Source organism: Mercurialis annua, linkage group LG8 (assembly GCF_937616625.2).
Source record: "Mercurialis annua linkage group LG8, ddMerAnnu1.2, whole genome shotgun sequence".
Lineage (NCBI taxonomy): Eukaryota > Viridiplantae > Streptophyta > Magnoliopsida > Malpighiales > Euphorbiaceae > Mercurialis > Mercurialis annua.
In genome coordinates this window covers 2,963,514-2,973,737 of record NC_065577.1, presented here as the reverse complement: position 1 = coordinate 2,973,737, position 10,224 = coordinate 2,963,514, and positions in this window count along the sequence as shown.

Sequence of the window (10,224 nt, the reverse complement as noted above, 5' to 3'; positions counted from 1 at the left end):
TAAGAGAAATGAGAAAAATAAAATCCTGTCTTAACCAATTGTCAATTGCCCTTAAATTAAAATATGAAGTTAAGCACATGTTAACCAAAAATACAAATTCAACATCTATAATTAATGATAACAGCAATAAACTACAAACTTCAAGTTAAAAGTTAGTAAAATCATTTTTCAAAGTGATATATTGGAATAATTTAAGAAAAAGAGTTCATTAAAATATACTGTACATATTTTATATACTAATCTTTATTAAATTTTAAAACTATATGCATTATACATTTAATTATTTATAATTATTTTTTATAAATATAGTAAATCATGCTGAGATAAAAAAATTTGCTTTTAAATCTAATAATTTGACAATTTCTCACTTATCAAGAAAAAGAGTTCATTAAAATATATATATAAAAAAAACTTTTTCAACAAAATAATAAGAAGTTGACGACTTGAATGTTTTTCCAACTTATTCTAATAATGATAAAAAAAATTAAAACTATATTAAAAAGATTATTTAATAACATACTTTGAAATATATGTATTAAATAGTGCGAATAGCGATGTAATTGTTTAATAATTTCAAAATATAAAAACTCATCAAAAAAATTATAAAAATTTACTTTATTATTATAATTTTATTTTAGTACATATTTGGACCCCACCATACAAAATTTCTGGATCCGCCACTGCCGAGAAGGATACCGAATATGTTAGGACAGTCGCCTGAGACACCAAAAAATGCCGGAAAACGCTAGACACGTCGGAAAACCAAATGAAGAATGATTAGGAACCATAATTATACAGTTATCTTTCAATATATAATTTGTGTTCATGCATTTTGTGAAATTATACAGTTATCCATTTTTAAGCCCTTTGATACGTTATTTATTTCATTATCTTGATGATAATATCTTGATGATAAAGTAGGTTCTGAGAACCAATGGGGGTTGGTTCAAGTGGTAAGCGGTTTGGTATCGTTTAAGTAAGGTCTCGGGTTCGAGTCCTTGTGAATGCAAAAAATTCTCACTGGTAGACTCACCCATCATACCAGATGTGTGACGCGGGTCGGATCCGGATTAGTCAGGACGAAACTTTAGAAATCGGATGGACTTAAAAAAAAAAAGTAGGTTCTGAATGTTTACAAAAATAAACTGATCCTTTTAGGTTGCGAAATTAACTTTTTGACTAAAATAAAAAAACTTTACATATTTGTCTCTCAAAAACACTTTACATATTTGGTCTTTCCTGCTGCATATGTATGATATCTGATTATTTATGAATACATTTGTTTTGTATTTATCAATGTTGCCAAATCCAACTCGGCCTAGCCGGTTTAACCAGAAAACTCAAAAATTCGTATTTCAAATGAAGCAGAATACATATAATTTTTTTTATATATATATTTTTTTTGGTCTGGTTTTTAAAGTTTCGCTCTGACTAATTCAGATCCGACCCGCGTCTCGCACCTGGCATGGTGGGTAAGTCTGCCAGTGGGAATTTTCTGCATTCACAAGGATTCGAATCTGAAACCTTGTTTAAGCGATACCAACACGCTCATTATGATAGACATATATTTTTTCTCAAGAGCGGTCCAAAATAACAAATAAACTCTACAAACCTAATCTGTCAAATTGTATGGGTAATTCATTATATTAGGTCGTAATCCTAAATTGGTGCATGATTTTTTCAATCAACGTTTCAGATGATAGTTATGAAATATATTGATCTAATTACATTGATTCTTCTCCAACACGTTTTTTTTTTATAAAAGTGATGCATATCTAGAAGATTTCCTATAAATAAAATATAACAAAACATATCAATACTAAAATGAGCTATATAAAATTAAGAATATTAAGATGATATAAAAATAATTAAATTTAAGAAGTATATGAATGTTTGATTATTGATATCTTTATTATAAAATTAAACGAGAATTATTAAAAGAAATAATAAATTTAATAGGAATGGCTAATTTTGACATCAGACTTAGAAAAATTAAACGTTTACACACACATATATATATACACTTGGGAGAAAGTCACATTTAAACTTTTAGTATATTTCAGTTTTTTTTCTTTATTTTAATTTAATATAGTTAATCTCAATTTTTTGAAAATGAGTGATTAAGTATAACTTCAGAGAAATAAATGTTTTGAATAGATGTGCATAATCATACTTTTTCATTCACCATAATTTTATAAAATTAAAAATAATCAAATCTTTTAAGAATGTATAATTAACTCAAGAGCAAAATAAGCAAAAGGGGTGAATTCTTATTTTTAAATTACATGTAAATTGACGATGAGACAACGTGATAAACGAAATTGCAAAAATGAAAAAATATACATTATAATAAATCATATTTTATCAATCCTCATATTAAAAATTAGAAAATATGTAATAAAATGGATGTTGCATGTTAAAAGTGTGAGTTCTAGAAATGACTATGCAAAATCGAGATAAACTAAAGAACTACCATATACTTAACTAATAATACATATTTTATCAGATTTCAGGGGGCCTAGTGCCCCCTCTTGGCTCCCTCACGGCTCGCTCCGGGTGCCGTTGACCCGTACAATTTGGTCAACTAGAATAAATTGGATTTTTAAAAAAAAAATTATTTGATTTAGCTTAAGTTTTCATTTCGAGCACAACTGATTACTCATTGCAAACAGTACGACTGAACTAAGTTGATCGCATAAATTATTTCCTATATAATTACATATATAATTACATATATAATTATCACGTATATTAATTTTAAAAAAATCAATATCTGGTTCAATCTCGTCTCTACTATGGTTCAATCTCTAATTTTTCACTCTCTATTACTTGTTCAAAGACTGGTCGGAAACAACATTGGTATTTCATATTTATCATGCATTTTTCATATTTTTATTTTGCAGTCAAAAGATATTGTTTTCTTCTTCTTTTTGAGACAAATGATATTGTTGTCATGCAATAAAAAATTGTCAGATAATGGACAAAAGTATTATTTTTCTCTAAATAGAATGACAGACAATTTTGGGTGTGCACTCGCCAAAATAACCAAATATACGGTGGTCTGATTTCTGCATCACATTTGTTTTTTAACATGAAAAACGCAACCTATAAAAATATATAAGCCTGCTAACTTTAAAATAATGAACCAAAAGGTGTTTAAAATGGATAACTGTATAATTTCACAAATAGTATAAATTAATTTATACACGTTTGACATGTAATTAAATATAAAATTTGGGTTTATGCATCCGGTAAATTTATACACATCTTACGCATAATTATTCATTTTTAAATAATAATAATTAAATATTTTATTTAATTGGACCGGATTAGATTAGTTTTCAAAAATTATAATCCAATGGTAAACTGCATAAAAGAAATGTGAGTAATGATAGAAATGCAGTTTGGTCAGCAATAGATCATCAAGTTAAGGCCACCTGATATTCCTTTTTTTGCAACAGTAAAACTGTCAGATGCCGCAGCTTCCCCAAAATAACCAAATGTACGATTTCTTTGTTTTTTTCTTAATTTTTGTAGTTATCCGACTTCTATCAAAATATTATGTATTTTTTAATTCAAAAAAAAATATTATGCGTTTTTAAAAATATTTGTTGTGTTTTTTTTTTTACAAATTTATCTTATATCTATTGCAAATGTTTTTTTATAGTATAAAAATTTAAAAACAAAAATTATTACTCTTTTATGTATTTAATTATAATTACGACATTATCAAAAAAAATTACGACACAACTAATATTACACACTTAATTTTGATGGTGCATTAAGGTAGACGATGGTATTGGTGATATTTGAAGATGACAAAAAATAAAAGATAGAAATATCTTATATTTTGACACAACTCATTTTTAGTTTCTATATTATTGTATTTTTCTAATTGGGCCTCTCTGTTACAATTTGTATACATTAATTTTTTCCGTCAAAATAAATATTAACATTCTCAAGTTAAACTGAAAAAAAAAAACAATTTAGAGACTTATTTTTGAAATAAAAGTGCAACAGCTTCAACTCTGGATTTCAAGTATTATTTTCAGCAGCTGCTCCAGAAACAGAGATGAAGTTTCTGCAAATCTGGCAATAGAGATTACACTGCGAGCTTCTTTGATAAACTTCAGCAGATCCATTCTACTACGAGTAAATTGTTTACTCTCATTTGGCAATTTATTTTGCCTCCTCGAGTTAAAATCTTTCTATGGACAGCTCTTCATGGTCGGATAACGTCTCTTTTTCTTTTTGCTTTTCGAAATATTAACACTAATGGAATTACTTGTTGTGATTTATAGGGTGTTTTGGAGTATCAGGATCATAATTCTTCATTGCTCTTATGCATTATTGGACTATGCCAAGGACTTTCGACAATTGTTTACTGCAATGATATTATTTGGTTTATCCAGCGCGATATTTTAAGTTATAGTGCTCGATTTGGGATTCGGTAATTTAGGAACTTTGAAAGGTTTGCAATAGAAGAATTTTGCAAAACAAGACTACGGAGAAGGGGAGCGTTGGAAGAGTGGGGAAAGATGTCCAATCCTAATTTTAAAAGAGATATTGCGAGAAAAAGAAAGGAGTTAGCTCGGCTTCAAGCTAGTCAAGAAGGGATGGGTTCTGTTCGTTACTTTTCTGTCCAGGAGGAATTTCACAAGTTGCTTTGGGAGGAAGAATTGTACTGGAAGCAACGTTCGAAAGTTTTTTGGCTTCATAGTGGTGATGCGAATACGAAATTTTTTCACTCTTATGCGTCTGCTAGGAGGAGTTAGAATGAATCTCGAAGTTGAAAGATAGTAATGGGTGTTAGCGTTATAGGAGGGATTGGGAACCACAGGGAGGCAATAGGAGGGACTGGGAAATTATCACCTAAATCTAGACGAACAAAATGAGCGTATCTACCCAAAAGTAGTATCACTATCTCTCTCAGTGGCCGTGAGTCGACATCAGATGAATGTAAAGGCAGAGCTGTACACGTACCATAACCCGGCTGTGAGCTCGTCGCACCATTTATGAAAATGACAGCTATATTGAAGAGAGTGGCAATGGGGAACAAGTCATCCACAACCTGCATCCAGTGTTCGCGCATACATGACTCCCCTTCCAACCTAATACGTGAAATTGCTGCTTGGATCCCATCATTGCAAAGACCGTCATATAGGCCAGGGTTGCCGGCTAGTTCATTTGCAATGCTTCTTCTTATCAAACCCCACTTGTTTTGGTCACCGTATATGTAATCTGCGACTACGCGAAACCCACAGTTTCCGTCGCCATCCACGTCCACATATTTCGTAACGAATGACAAGATGATTCCAGGAAGAAGCTCTGAATTCGGGATAAAATATGCATAAAACATATATTAGCATTATATATTGTTATACAAAATATATTAACTTTATTGCATTATTGTTATAAAAAATATATTTACCCGATGTAGGAGCACTGTAGCCCCGACCTTGTGATGACCTGGCACGGCCACGACCAAGACTGTACTCTCAAACACTCGGGTCCCGCTTGGTGGATGCGCTCCCCTTCGGTCTACCTCTCACCGTGGTTTTTACTTCTGGTTCAAAATAAGCAGATTCTTTGGGATGAAGTCGCTCGTTGATAATATGAGATATGTCGCGCACAATACAAGGATCCTGAGACATCACCTCCTCCACAATCCCGCAAAAGTACCGATGATCCTCTAACTGAAAAACGACATAATCGGCTTGTTCTGATGTTTCAACCCCGTCACCGATAACAAGCGTCTTCCAAAATGAATGAATACTGTCCAGACTAATCGGAACACCTGAAAATATAATATATGACACTTATATTAGCTTTCAATAAGAACATTAATATCAAAATAAAAAGTATTGCATTGTACTTGCATCAATCACTGGTTTCAGCTCACATGCACACAGAATCTGATGTGTTGTTCTCAGCACACAATCACAACGAACGAGAACATCGCACTCAACTCTCTCATACGCCTTAGTTCCTTCGCCACTAAATCAAGACAGTAGTGGGACACTTTGTAGGAGACGTGGTCGTATGGATAACCTCGTCGATGGACGCCTATAGTCTGTCTGGAGCCCTCGAGTGTTTTCCTGCCAATATAGACAACACCCTAAATTAATGATAATGGCAACGTTATTTTTATTAAGAAAATATTAATCATTACAGAAACATACATAATATTAGTTAACTGGGACTTTATAACGCAGTCCACCTTCGTCCAAACTGTGTCTAGAGCACCGGTACTAGAGTTGAGCCACTGCTTTAGCTGAGCATGTGCACTCTCCACTCTACACGTAGTGGTGTTTCCAAAATGTAGGACTTTCTTTTTTCAACATGATACAAACTTCTCTTTGTGCCCCAACCAAGTCTGGTTAAGATATTGTATCACTGTTGGGAACGCTCTAGTTCGCATTTTCACGGTGGTCAAAGCTGCCTCGTATTGTTCCTCTGTTTGAGCCTTAATAAGTTTCTTCCACGGCCCATTCATGAAAGTATCAGATATTGCGGTGTCTCTCCCACACAGTTTGAACACTTTGTCTTCTACATCCTTATTTATGTGCCACGTACAAAGCAGATGAGAAGTATGTGGAAATATCTCTTTCACTGGTTTAAGCAGCCCTAACTCTCGATCAGTAAAAATACAGGTCGGCTGTAGGTGGTCACCAATCAAAAACCGCAACCTCTCCAACACCCATCTGTAACTTCCCTCAGTCTCATCCTTCATAATTGCATATGCAATTAAGAAGTTCTTGTTAGAAGGAGTCATACCGATAATCTCAAAGAAAGGCATGTGGTATTTGTTGGTCTTATACAGGAGTCCATACCGATCACACAGGGGTAAGTTCCGACTAACCGCACGGAGTCAGGATGCAACATGAAAAGGTGGGTCAACACACTTGTGCTCTCCTCGGAAAGCGTCCAGTGTAAATAGTTGTGTGTCAGAGTCAAATGAAAAAACTGACATACCACATCTCTATCCTCAAAGCTCGACTTTCTCAAAGTATCTCTGTAGTTATAAACTTGCCTTTTTGTAGGGTTGTCAGATGGAAATTTTTCTTGAACAGCCGCCAAAATAGCACACGGCTTAACTTGTGCCACACTGATATCCCGCACAATCATTTTGGCCTCAGCACTCAGTCCGCTCATCTGACGGTGTCCCTCAGGATACACAGCTAATGCATGATTGTGCATACATGAAATCCCAGACTTCGCAAGAACAGTCCATGTCCCTTTAATCAATTTCACCACAATCCTGAAAGGCATTGGCAGTCCTTCGTCTTCGTATTCTTCCGTGCAAAAGAATCTGAATCTGTGTGCGACCCTCTGTATCTCTCACCCCGACAACATCTCAAAAGTTTTACTAATCCCCCGCTCTTGTGAGACGAAATAACCAGCTCAAACCCAATCCGTATAGCAATTCCATTTGCCCAATTTATTGCTTCGGTATCACTTTCAAACCCGTTTTCATAAAAAAAACTGTCCACTGTAATCGATACCGTCACTGCCAAAATTTTCTATATGAACCTGCACAACGTAAGTAACTGATATAAATAATTGTAACAATTTTCAGGAAAATAAATTAAATTACACTAGTTAAATAAAATTACAATAAAATAAAATTAAACACATAAATACAAAAATTCGCTAAATACTTAAATTGAATCGAAATTCTAATTAAAAACACTAGCAAATAAAATTTAATTAACTAAACAATTAATCAATTTAATTTAGTCGAATAAAATTATAAATAATAAAATTTATAACAAAACGCATATCCTAAACTTATATTAGAACTAATAGAATTTAATTTAATTAATCTCTAACTAATAAAATTAATTAATTGAAAGATATTTAATTAATTAAATTTATTTATTTATTTAAATTAAATAAAAAAAATTTAAAAAATATTGTCCCTCAGAGACGGAATCGTCCCCGAGGGACAATTGTCCCAGTGGGCCATCGCCCAACAATGTCGATGGCCCATATGGTCCATCGCCATCGTTGGGCGATGGCCCATATGGTCCATCGCCACACGATGGCGCCATCGTTGGTTTGGGCGATGGCCCATTTAAAATTATTAAAAAAAATTAAAAATGAGCGTAAAATAGAAAAATTATCTCGGCAAATCCGGATACGCTAGTTTCAGATGGTGGATATTTGTTTCCCGACGAATCATGAGCGTTATTCGTCATTTTAATCGGGTTATTAAACCTATTTGAAAGAATGTATTTTTTTTATTAAGAATTTTTTTTTTACAATAAGGGTAAAATGATAGTTTTCAGGGAGGTGGGTAGTAATTTTGGACGGCGAATAGTAAACCCCTTTATTTATCACGAGCAGCATTGAGCATCGGTTTACTTCGGTCGGTTTGATTTGGAATTGTTTAAACCGACCAATCGAAATTTGGCAAATTTTCAAATCAAACCGAACTAATAGTTTAGTTTGGAGATAGAAAAACCGAATCGCATCGAACTGAAAATTTTAGTACGGTACGATTAAAATCAAATTTAATTATTTTTTCATTTTTTATATTAAAATTAGTTTAAATATTAAATAATTAGAATCTGATATATTTTCATATATGTTGTATAAAAATTATTAATACGTCAATATATGTATTTTATTTTTAAAATATTTTCTTTTATAGTTCGGTTCATTCAGTGTTTTTGATATTTCGGTTTTTAAATAGCCAAATCAAACTGAACACTGAACAATAAACTTTTCCTAAAATAAAAATCAAACTAACTAATTTTCACCGAATAACTAAACCAAATATCAAAATTTGGTTTGATTCGATTTTTCGGTCTAATTTTGTTCTTGCTCAGCCCTAATCACGGCTGTGGCGGACGGTGACATACAAACAATTACCAAGAGCTGGTGAAAGAAAGTTTAAATAACAGGTCTATTTTGTCCACTCTATTTGGCGGATACAATTAATGAAGGCTAAGCTAACTTTAAAAAAATAAAATCAAATGGCTTATTTTACCTTTTAACTTAAAATTGCCCAATAATATTTTATCATCTCTGCTCGAATTTATAAATAAAACTCTAATCACTTAACGTTTCATTTGAGGGAGTATAAATAAAAAGAGGCAAATCATATGAACAGGAACCAACATACATTTGGAGATAATTCAATGTGGACTTTTATTTCATTTGATTTTTGCTAATTTGGATCGTTATAGCTAATAAATTTTTTAAAAATAAATTCAATTTAGTATCGCTTTCAATGTGAAATTCTTGAATTAATCGAAAACGGCTGAACTAACTGAATTATATGTACATGGTGCAAATCTTGTAATACTTTATGGTACTTCTTGTAAATTTTGCAAGACTTAAACATCAGGTTACCTTCTAGATTTGTATATAATTTAAAACTAATACCAAAATTAATTTATTTTATTTTAATTTTTTAATATCATTAAAATTTAATTAATTAAAACAATCGATCAAACTAAATAATTATTTTCTGTTAACAGAGAATTGTAAACATATTGAAGAAAAAAAGAATTTGATAAAATGAATTGATATCTTATTCATTAGTCAGGTTTCGGTATTTTAAAATGAGCTTAAACTTGAAGGTGGCCATGGGCCGGGTTGAATCGTAAACCGGTCCGGAACCGTGACTAAACCGGCCTGAAATCGGGAGAAGGACGGGTTTGGGCCGCTTCAACATTTCTTGAAACCGGAACCGTCAGCTTCGGTTTCAAACCATCGTTTCCGATTCCGGACCGTATATTTTTTTTAGGTATATGTAATCATTCAAATTAAGTTAAATTTCAAGTATTAACTTGATTTAAAATATTTAAATTTACTTTTTATAAAAAAAAATTAAAATTCTTTGGAACCATCATAACTGTAAGACTTAAAGCTAGGCTTGTGGCTAAGGGTTCCGAACTAGAATCGCCGATTTATGAACCGTGGCCACCTCTACGTAAACTAGCTATCATACAAATAAAGGGTATAAGTTACTCTAACTGACTAATAACTAACTTAATGAATACATAACTACTCTTTATAGTTTCTATTTTTAAAATGGATATAATAAATAATAAATTTTTTAATTTAGACTATAATTTTAAAACAAATTAATTCTGGTGTTTGATTATAAAGTAATTAGGTTTTTTTTTTTTTGAGAATAATGAAAATTTCATTAATAGGGAAATAAAAATACAACTTGATCAAATATTGAACAAATCAATACATTCAAGAAGT